Here is a 12,117-nt window from a genome sequence, read left to right on the forward strand (position 1 = left end):
AACAAAAGAAATGTGACTCGAGATTACAGGAGAATGAGCAAAGCCTATATGAAGAAATAGAGGTCAAGGCCTTACCAGATTTAAATGAAAAAAATGGTGAAATCTCTGATGATCTCATATTAGTAATACTTTCTTTTAAAATTTTTGTTTAGCTAATTGAATATTTTTGTGTCAGGTCTAAATATTGGAGTAGTACATCAGTACCCAATGTCCTACACCAAGAGACAATAATGAAATCATCTAATGCCAAAGAGAAAGAGAATCTCGAAGGCAGTAAAATACAGTAACTCATCACCCAGACTGGAATATTTGAGGGACAACTGCAGTTTCTCAGCAGATGCTAAAGAGGTGGACAGGAGAATGTAAGACATTCAACATTACATCAGGATGCACATAATAATGCTGCTGTTCAGAAATCAAGGAGAAACGTTTTCCTAGATGAACCAAAGCTTTGTGAATATTTACAACCACCTATATTCAAAAGGCATGCTAGTGAGAGCCCTCACTAATTTGAAATAAAAGGCTGTACTCAGCCACACAGCCCCATATGAAAATGTAATTTTTTGGCTGAAGATGCAAACCAGAAAAATAGAGTAAATTTTGCTATTGTAGTTACAGTATGTAGAAAATGAAACATACATTTTTAAAACTATGAACTTGCTTATATTAATGATGACATTCAGTATATTAAGAGGCAATAGTTTTGACATTTGTAACATAAAATGTAACATAAAATGTATAGTCATAAGACAATATGTTTACTTGGTTGGTTTTGTGCAATTGAAATTGAGCTATTATCAGTTAAATTAATAAAAAATAAAATTAATTGGAGGAGGAGAAAACTCCTGATAGATAAAAGAAGGAAAAAGGACTATATCGTTATTGGGGATGCTAGTTATTAGGGCTATGAGAACAAGCTGTCCTCACTGCCTGGAAGAAACATGGCAGAAGAGTAGGAGAACACAGAGAGAAGAGTATAAATCTGAAAGGGACCAAAAAACAAACAAACAAACAAACAAACAAACAAAACCACTGAACAAATGTGAGTGAGTGCAGTAACTTGGATCTGTCAAAGATTTCTATTAGATGTTATTGAATATATAAGAATTGAGCTGTTTATGTCTTTAGTTTTTTAAACAAAAATCAAATTAGTACTAATGATTATGATCTCTCTATTCTAGTGGTGAGGCTGAGGAGAGACTCAGTCATTGATCTGTACCATGACCAGCCTTTGCATATATTTTTCTATTCATTGATTCCTGCTCTATTTTTATGATTTACTCCCTTGTCTTTGTGTTGGGTTAGATTTGGTTTTTGTTGCAATAGCTTCAAAAATGGAAGCTTAGGTTGATGGTTTTAGTGTCCTCTTTGCTAGCATATATGTCTGGAACTATGTAACCTCCAATTACTGTTTTAACTGTGACCCAAATATCCCATAAGTTACCCTGTTATTTTGCTTAATAAATATATTTTAAAATCTCAGTTGAGATTTCTTCTTTTATCCACTGATTTATTAAAATGACCTTTAAGTTTTGCTAGTTTGTTATGTTTAAGAACTGTTTCCATCATTGATCTCCAGTTTAATGCCACTGTGGACTGGGGGCCTATGTGTATGATTTATAATCTTTTGAGTTAGTTAAGATGTGTTTTATGGTCTAGAATGTTTAAGAAGAATGTACTCTGCTTTTGTTGAATTGATATTCTATAAATGTCAATTACATAGGGTTGACTGATAATGCTGTTCCATTCACATATATTCTTAAAGATTTTTTTTGTCTTCCATTGTCTATCCATGACCTACTTACCAGTATTGAAACCTCTATAATAATGTATTTGTCTACTTGTTTTCAACACTATCATTTTGCTGGTTGTAATTTTGTTTCCTTGTTGTATGTATGTATGTTCAGGACTACTTTACTCATTTAATAAAGTAAAATTACCTCACTACTAAGTCTTTTCCAATGCTTTCTTTGTATGAATTTAATTTGGCAAGTATAGCTTTTTTTTCATGAGTATCATATCCTATTTCATAACACATTTTTAGACTATATGATATGCTTTTAGAAAAAATTAAATGTTATTTTTTACTCCTCTTTTTTGTCTAAGTAGGTGTTTTTAGATCACACTTAAGGCAGTCCATATGTATATGGATTTATGGTTCAGGTACTTCACACTTTTCTATTTGAAGCATTTTATTCTTTTATATTTTCCCTTTTTTTCCCTAGTTTTAATTGAATATTTTCTATCATCCATTTTTTAAACACATGAATGCCACACTCACTCCAGTAGTGACTGACATGGCAGGCTGCTGTCCTGAGGTGAAAAGTTCATGAAAACTTAGTCTCTTGGAATTATGGTATTCTGTAAAATGAATGCTCCAAATCTGTCCTTGCTTTAGTTGTTGAATGGATCTGTGTGCTTTCCTTCAATATTATTTTATTATAAGTGCCTCTAAGGATTGATTTTGACATATAGCTAAGTTACATTAGCCATCATCCGTGTACCAATATCCTAGGAAATTGTTGAGCCAAACTTGGGCTTTGATCTCTGTAAGAATGCTACTCATTCAGATGAAAGTGCCTCCAGTGTTGACAGACAGTGATAGAAATCAGCCATTACATTCTACTAGAATAGAGCTAGTAATTTCAGGGCTAGTCTACATAGTATACTTAGAACAACAGCAGAGTCACTCCCACACATAGGAATTTATAATGACCTAGGAAGAAGGAAGGTTGTGATCTAATGAACTAGAGTAAATACTTAGAACAGTATATAGCTGAATCACTCCCATACACAAGAATTTACAATGGCCTAGGGGGGAGGTGGACTATACAGTAGACTAGAATTGGAACTATGGCAAGGGCATGAAGCCCTTGCCCCTGGCTTCTACGATTAAGCTGACCTTAGGTGGGCTGCTTTTGATCCCAGTTGTTAACATTGATTTTTATCCCAGTTGGTTCCTGTTAGCTTTTATGAATGCATTCCTCTGTTTTGTTGTAAAAGTTATTTTGCATCAGATAGCTTCAATGTATCTTGGATGACCTTAATATATCACTTAACTTCCTTATCTCCTTCTGTAATATAAGTCTAATGCTCGCTTTGAGACATTAAATTCAGATACAACACTCCCTTATGTTTGTGTCTGTTACTTTTTCGCTGACTCCCTGCCCATCTGTACCAGGACCCTGATTCTCCTGCAGATTTAAGGGCCAACTCAGGCCAGTCTGCAGCACATGGATATGTTTAATTCGGTTGTTAGCAGTTTGGAACACCAGTTTGTGAGGATACATCCCATTTGTCAGGAATAACTGAGATTGCAGGTAGTCCTGGAGCTGAGGAACAGCTTTGATCTTTGGAAAAATCTGTTACGTCTTCAGTTTTCTGATCAGCCTTGTGCTGCTCTGTGATCTCATATTTCCCCTTCTCCATGTCGAATATCTCATCCTCCTGGTGTCTGGGTTCATGCAGCTCCTTCCTGAAGTAAGTTTTGATCACGTGTTTGGGGATTGTAACCTTGCTGATAGAGGTGGAAATGACAAACTTCTGGTGTGTTCTGTGCAGAGAAACTCGAATGAGGGCAAGAAACTCAGTCACAAACACCAAGCTGCTGCCAAGCTGCATCAGGAAAACCACTCTCTTGTCCCTGTGGCACCCAGTGAAGATGATCAGGACATTCCCAGGAGTGATGCAGGCATGCAGCCTTCTCACATGCTGATAGAATGGCTTTTTCCCTTAGCTCAGCCACTTCCGAGGCACATTGTTGGTAGGCATTTTTTAAAGCTTTACCACCTGTGTATCACTGTTCTTGTCTCCTCCAGCAGTTTTTGTGACAGCTCCAAGGACTTTCTCCTTTTTCTTCCTTTCAACCATGGACTTGGCACCTGAATACTTCCTTTTGTACAAGGCCTTTCTGGAATACATAGGAGATTGGGAATATCTGCCAATTTCTCTAAACAGGACATGGTTCCAGCTGTAATGGGGTTTCCCCTTCCTGAGCTTTTCAACCTTAGGATCACCTTTTTATTTGGCTGCACCAGTGCCTGGGACACCAACATCACCAGCAGCAGCAGCAGCAGCAGCAGGAGCAGCAGCAGCAGCAGCAGGTGTAGCAGTACTGCCACCTTCTTGGCTATAGGTTACTTCTTTGTGTCAAGCTTCTCGGTGTTTAAACCCACCATCTTGCAAGGTGGGAAAGAGAACTAAGGCAATGTCTATCATCCAATTTTATGTCCTTCTGAGCATATCAATCAGAACAGTTAAAGCTTTTTTAGGAAAGACATATTTCTGCTATTTATTTAATTTGTCTTGTAAGACCCCAATGAGGGAACTCCCTCTGGTCCAGTACTCTCTTGGGTCCCCAGTAATTCGAATAACACCTTGCTGTAATTCACATGAGGTACTTTATTAACGAGGCCTCGGGCCGACTCGTATCTCACGCAGGAGACAGAGGAGTCGACCCCGACCCTCAGAAGTAAGGGGTTTTTGTAGGGTTAGGGTTGGGGGGGCAGGGAGAGTTTGTGCAGCCACCAGTGATTGGCTCATTTGAACATACAATGCAACAAGATAGTACAGCCAGCCGGAGTGGCAGAATTCCAGAGGCCGGGGGCCTAGTCTGGGGCACCTCTGGTCAGTGTGTGACCCTGAGTGAACCGGGGTGAGATGCCTCCTTGGCAGAGTTTATGAGCTAACCTTGACAGCCCCAGCTGGCTCCGGCACTCCTTTCCCTTATCTTCATGGCCTTGTTAGTCTTAGCGGCCGGGTGGGCTCCGTAAAGTCTGGACTATGTCTTTTCACAGTGTTCGGCCTTGAGCCTTTGAATTTTCTTTTCAGTCTCAAACATAGGAAGATGGGTGCCTGGCTGGGGCAACTGAGATAATTGCCTAGCTATCTGTCAGGTGGAGGAACAGAAGACCCTCAGCTGCCCTAAGAGAACAAAGGCTCTTTACTAGCCACATTTCTAATGATCTAGGGAACAGGTTTTGGGGGAGTGTTAGAATTTAGGGCTCTACAGTCTCAGTCTAACTTCAAATAACACCATACTGTCTTGAATAATGTGTAGATCCTTACATGGAATAGAATCCATGTGGTCTTCAGTCTCCAGTTGCTACATTTATCTTTTCACAACTATAGAGTCAAACAACCATAACTCAGAATATCAAAAAATTACCCATATTGACCATAAAGACTTTTCCCTCGTTGTCATTCTTTAGAAAGTCAGGGTAGTAGCTATTCAGCAACATTTACTTAGTATTATATTTATATATAACACTAGTTGGTAACTTGTAGGCAAACACTTGCCATTTATATCATTTAGTGTCTATGTCTATAAGCTTTAGCCTCATGCACAACACTGGAACCAGCTCCCATGAATGCTATGGACTACTAAATCCCCAGTTCCTACCTTCCACTTCTAATGATATGTTGTCATTCATTCCTATTATCTACACATTTTAATGGCATGATAATTTGTAATTGATACATTCATAGAGAGACTGTATAACTTTATTTATACCCAGACAATCTTCTTTGTAATTTTGTCACCTAAATATTTTTTTTCTTCTGCTCAATGAAGTCCCTAGTTACTTATGGCACCTAGGGGCCACATAGTTCTGGTTCATCTTTTTCCTCCATCTTCTCCTGTACTCCATCTCATCTCGTCCTCTTCTTCCTCTTTTCCCTCTCTGTAAAACTTTCAGCTTCACCTTTTCCTTCCACCTAATCACAGGATCTAGCCTTATCTGACCAATTAAATTTTTACCTGACCTCACCTGAGTATGGACACCCCTCTTGAAAGAGCAGAAAATACAAACAGCAATCCACATCACTCTCCTACCTCTGGACAATGACCTAGAAGGGAGATTGAAGCATTTAAGAACCCTAAATAAGTGAGACTTTGAAAAAAATCAGCTCTTTTTTTGCTTGTGTAAATTATAAATCATTATAGTTATAAATATTTCTATTTAAGATTGTAATCATTTCTATTGAGCAATTCCTTGCTGCTACATCTCTGTGAATATGATTGGTTCCCGATTTGGGGGTTGTAACTCACCAAGGGAAATCCTCCGACTGATAGTTTCACAATAAAAATTTACTTCTACTTTGCCACTTCTCTTAATGTTCATGGAGGTACAATGTTTATCTGTGAAGCTGAAAATAATTATAAAGTCCCCTGGTTTTATATCTTAACCCCCTGACTGTAAAAATTCTCTTTGTTTGCAGAGTAAGACCAAACATACTTTGTAAAAGTAAAGTAGTCCTTTGAGGTCCAGAAAAGGATTATCGACTTTAGAATTTATGAATTTAGAAAAGATTACATAATTGATGGCCTAGAGAACATGGAGGGAATTGAAGGGGCCCACCTTAGAGCTACCAAAAGCTTTGGGCTGTGTACATGGGGAACTCATAAGACTGAAAACATCCATAAATTCTTAAAGGAATCTTTGTGTGTATCTCCCTCTATGTTTACCTTGCTGTCACATATCTATTTTTGCACACACATAGACTCATATATAAACATACACTCAGATACACAGATACATAGATTCATAGACACAAACAAACATACAAATGGGAGAGAGACCTCTGAACTTTCTTAAAAAAAAAAACCTAGACCTATCACTAGTCACTATGTCCATCATTGACCTTAAATTCACTTAAAATTATATGTATCATTAAAACTGTTATGATAATCTTCAATTGTCATAGAATAAGGATAATTCTGGTTCATTATCCTCAGACCAGTCTAAGTTCCATTATCTTCCACATTAAAAGTCATTGTGAACATTGATTGTTGGAAGTGATCTTTCAAAATGCTTTGGCTCATTGGAAACGTCATTGTTCAAAATCTGATATATTTAGGATGTGGCTCCTCAGCCAATAGGCCTCACAATGAAACTCTGACAAATGGCCTGGACTCATTACCACAGTCTCCAGGAATATATATTCTTGTATTGTCACCCTCTGAGGTAACAGTCCTCCACAATCAATGTGCAAATGCAATGTCAGTTCACTGATTCTAAAGATAAGGAAAACTGAGATTCATAGAATATAAAATTGTAGTCACAGAATTTTAACCTCATTTACAAATTGTTTTTCTACTGCAATAATATGGCAATTTAAAGTTCTACCATTAAAACAATTCTTAGACATTTCCCAGCCTGTGTTCCTCATTCACCTGCAAATTTGGTTTTCAATGCCAACTCCTCTACTCTTCATATTGGCCAGATGTCCAATTTCAGATGTGCTCCCAAATGCAAAATGTTAGTGCACAATAACAGTGGTGTTCACCCCCAGTAACTTCAGGTATAGGAGACATGTTTAGTGAAACAATGTTTCCACATAGATATTGATGCTGTGTGTTGTTTAGATGGTCAACAATGTGCAGGATGTTTCTTCCTTCAGAAAAGACATATTAAAGGGCCCCTTGTTATTATTTATGTGGCAGTCCACTGTCCTGTGTGAATTAATCTGCACCATAGTAGTTAGCCTTGCCCTAAGTACACAGGAAAGAAGAACAACAGCTGTTGGTCTGCATACATCTGTTATTTCAGAGAAGTAGTTCCCACCCTGAACCTTGTTAGAGAAAGACAAGCTGCAAAAGGACCTTGGATGTGAATCATGGCATTTCTCTCATCTTATTAAAGTCATGCCAGAGCTTGTCTGGCCTCTGTAATTGCTTTTATCTGTCAGAGAGGTTTCTGAGTGGTGAATGAACAGTCAGATACTTTGCAGTTCAATGCTGCATATGAGTATGGGCCATTTGTCAGAGTGCCAACCATAACCACCTCAAACACTGTACACTTTTAAAAAGACTAAGGAGAATTATTGATATGGATGCTTTTAGAGATGGAAGAAAAGTATGTTTAGCTTTATGTAATGAATTTACTTGAACACCAAAATACTACTTAGAAGCCAATATTTAGAAGAACTTCTTAATGGTTTGTAATTATTTTTGCATATTCTTGTCTAATAAAATATATATTGCAATATTATATAAGGTTAATCCATATCCTTTTAACATAAGCCTGTCATTTCATACATTTGCTATTTATTAATTGGACAAACTGCATGTGTTTTCTTTTTTTTTCCATTCTGGAAAGAGAACTTAGGACTTCATGAGACATAGACAATCCTCATCCTTGAAGCAATCATTTTAACTTTGTGTAATATTTGTAAGTAGATATCCAGTCTTATTATATTTATAGTTAAACATTAATGAATCACATGTTGTGAGCTAGGGTTTTGCTGCTGTAAACAAACACCATTACCAAGGTAACTCTTATAAGGAAATCATTTAATTGGGGTAGATTTACAGATTCAGAAGTTCACTCCATTATTATCAAAGTGGATATATGGCAGCATCCAAGCAGGCATGGTGCAGAATGATTTGAGAGTTCACCATCTTCATATAAAGGTTGCTAAGAGAAGACTGGCATCCAGGCAGCTAGGGCAAGGGTCTTAAAGTCTATGCCCACAGAGACACACGAATTCCAAAAAGGCCACACCTATGCCATGTTAAATGCTGTTGTCCAACTCAAAAGCTGTGACAATGGAATCAATTTGTAAAAATTCTCTCCACTCAGTGTGGATACCCAGCTAGGTTCTGTATAATTCTCTTTACTTTTCAATACATTCTGTTTCCTGCTGTTTGATTATGTTTATAATGATTTTTTGCATGGAAGTTCAATACCACAAGAACAAATTGCATTTTAATTAAAAATGTTTCTTCAATATTTTACTTTAAGAGTTACAAATAAGAAGTCTGTATTGAATTTTTATGTTACTTTTTATAAAAATCTGAATTACTATTACTATATATATATACATATATACACATATATTTCTTTATTAATTTAATCTAATAGTAGTATAGTAATAATACTGCAAATATTTCTCTATTCATGTGTTTTACATTAATTTTATCATGATCTTTTGATTGTGCCATCTTAAATTTTCTTATACTTTAATACTTTAAAAAATTTATTCAGTGAAATAAAAGTTAACCAAATTGGGGAGTTACAAACAATTAGCAATAAATGATGCATTTTAAAATTACAATGTGTGTGTGGGGGGGAGCATGTAAGTGTATATGTGCATGTGCATAACCTGATACATATGTGGAGGTAAGAGGTCAACTTGAAATTGGTTCCCTTCTGTAGTAGTATTCAACTAAATTCTTTTTTTTTTTGTAGTACTTGCTTTATTTAATAGTGACTTTACTTGACATTAATATTACTTACTAAGCTTTCATAATTTTAGTAATTTATTATATACCTTCATACTTGAAGCTTCAACTTGGCTAGAAATGTGTATGGCTATATGTACGCATAGTACTTCTGAGGACATAACTAGATATGAATAATGGCATCAATGTGAAAAAAAAAAATTGCCTAATCCTGGTGATGTCTTGATTTTTAAATAGCAGCATTTCAAAACCTTGAGGCAACAGAATGCATGAACATAAAGGCAGTCCTGAGATCAAACAGAAGATCTTGAGCAACTAAAAAAGGAATAAACTACTTAGAGTTCAAACTGATCCCAAGTGAATGTGCTGTCCTTATTTGTGGTGAGTGATGCCTGGAGCTGCCATTCTAGAAGCAGAGAGAGATGTCCTGGGATGAGTAAGGGAAGATTCCAGTGGTGGTGGCATTTCTTGCTACCTGCCCCAATGTTCTAGGTTCCCAAATGAAAGACATGCACACACAGTCATAACATTTTGAGATGCCTAAATCAGCTCAATGGCTAGGCCACTTCTTAACCTCCCCACTGCAAATCCTGCTCCCTCCGATATTCTCAAATTAATACTTACTAAAATCTGTATTCCATTTTTGCTGCCATGTATCCAGTCTGGCAACCCTCTTGGGGCTGCTATTCCCCAATGGCAGCTATGCTCTCTGTAGTGCATCTTCTCAGGCATGGTGTCTCCTCTTCTCCATCTCTCCTGGCATGGTGGATCTTCTTCTTCCTTCTCCCTCATTTCTTTCCTGGGAATCCTAAAGTTCCTCTACCTCTGTCTGTCCTGACCAACCATTGGCTTCAGGCAACTGTGTTTATCAGTCAGAACCAACTGTTTTATATGTGCATGTGTGAATTCTTGTGCAAACATTTTGGAGGCACAAATTAGCATAATAAAAACAGCATTTGGCCAAACCCACTACACTCTTGTTCTCTCATGTGCATCCTAAAGTTCAACCACATGTTCTCAGACTTGACGGCAAGTACTTTTACACAAGTCATCTTGTTCACCCATTGACTGATGCAATTTATGTTGAATTTTAGGAAAGCTTTTAATTAGATGGTGGATTTAGGCAGTTCAGAAAAAGATGTTAAGCTTCAAAAGAAAGGTAAATAAAATTAAAATAGTAATTATGTACTCATGAGCACAAATATAATCTAGTTTGGTGAGCTAACCACATGTTTTCAAATTCTAACTCTCCAAGCTGAAAGATGATACTTCTTTTTCAATTTAAGCCTTAATAATTTGGCAATGATAGAGAATTGTAATGTCATTTTCTACAGTGTATGTGACTGTAAAACATCATGGCATTAAAGGAAACATTTTAAAATAAATTTTAAGTTATTTAAATGAGCAATACAAACATAAATATTATCAACAAGTTTTTATGATTAATGAGAATTCCAACAATTATATATTTTTTATCATAATACTTCTAAAAACTTCAAAGAAAACGCCTAGTAGTTCTAACATTTTAACTTCAAAAAAATGTGTTCCTAACATTGGCTAAATTTATATATAAGCATTAAGTTATAACCAATCACATTTTTGCTCAATTTGAAAAAAAACTTAAGAAATAAAATTGCTTAAAATTAAATTGCTTAAAATGGATATATCTTATCCATTCAAATGTTATACAGTATTTTCATAAACTGTCTTCAGCAAACCTTAAAGATATGTAAAATGATAAAGTAAACATGATAATTGTTCGCATGGAATATGTAATTCTAAATCAAGATACACTCATATATGGTACATTACCAACATTGATGGTCAAATCTTTTACTAGAAACAAAGGTCTAAAATTCTAGGTTCACTAGAATATTGTGTATGCATGAATCTGTTCATCTTCTCTTTTTTTATTTTCCGTTTCCCACATGTCATTTCTCGTTTGAGGGTTAAGGTATACTAGAAATATCTTTGTTGTGCATCCGTTATCATACCCACTGAATCCAAGTTTCTTTTCTGTTGCTTTCAGAAAGTACCACAACAAAATACATTTTAATTGGCATAGAGTTTATTCTGCATACAGTTTATAGTGTATTATTGCAGGGATATCAGTTAAGAAATGAAAATTGATTGTCCATACCCAGAGTCGATCAAAGAGAGAATAAATGCATACATGTCTTATCCAATGTTCATGTCCTTCTCTATAAGCATAAAACATAGATTCCAGGATGTCCATTCTGTTAAATAATGCTGACTGTAGTGAGACGGGGTCTCCCTTGCCAATTAACCCAATCCAACCAGTTCCCCATGCATGTAGCCGATCGAGTTAATCACTCCTTGAGGCTATCTTCTCAAGTGATTCTTCATTGTAGCAAGCTGAGAATTAAAGCTAACTATCTGTGGGATGGCTATTTTGTTATATGTACAAAGATAACTGTTCATAAAAACTTAAGAAATTGTCCTATTCTGAACCTATGTAATAGCCATATCCCAGAAAAAATGGCTTTCTTTAAATTCCCTAAATAGTATATTCTGCTATGAAATGGGTTATGAGATCTTTTACTAAAAACAGAGAAACCATTAATTAGTACATTTAACATACACACACACACTCACATACACACACACATACACACACACATACACACAAACAACAAACACACACATACAAATTGGTGGATGCACTAGAGAAACAGTCTACAACAAATTGATGAATCTTTTCTGTAGATGTCAGATACTATTTTACAACTATTTTTAGCTTTAGGGTTGGAAGTAGCTAGAAGTCCACCTAACTCAATCGTGTTTTGGTAGAAGTTTACCTAATAGTCCCAGGACATTTAGATCAAATGCAGAGGTTGAAAATAAATGGCAAGTAAAGGGCTCATGAGAGTCCAATGAAGTCTTGGCTCTTATTCTGCATCATTCCATTTATC

General features: G+C 36.2%; 1 pseudogene; it reads right to left on the reverse strand.

Moving 5' to 3' along the window:
• Positions 1–3,113: 3,113 nt before the first annotated feature.
• Positions 3,114–6,122, reverse strand: LOC110325752 (annotated as a pseudogene).
• Positions 6,123–12,117: the final 5,995 nt, after the last annotated feature.

Source organism: Mus pahari, chromosome 8, assembly GCF_900095145.1.
Source record: "Mus pahari chromosome 8, PAHARI_EIJ_v1.1, whole genome shotgun sequence".
Lineage (NCBI taxonomy): Eukaryota > Metazoa > Chordata > Mammalia > Rodentia > Muridae > Mus > Mus pahari.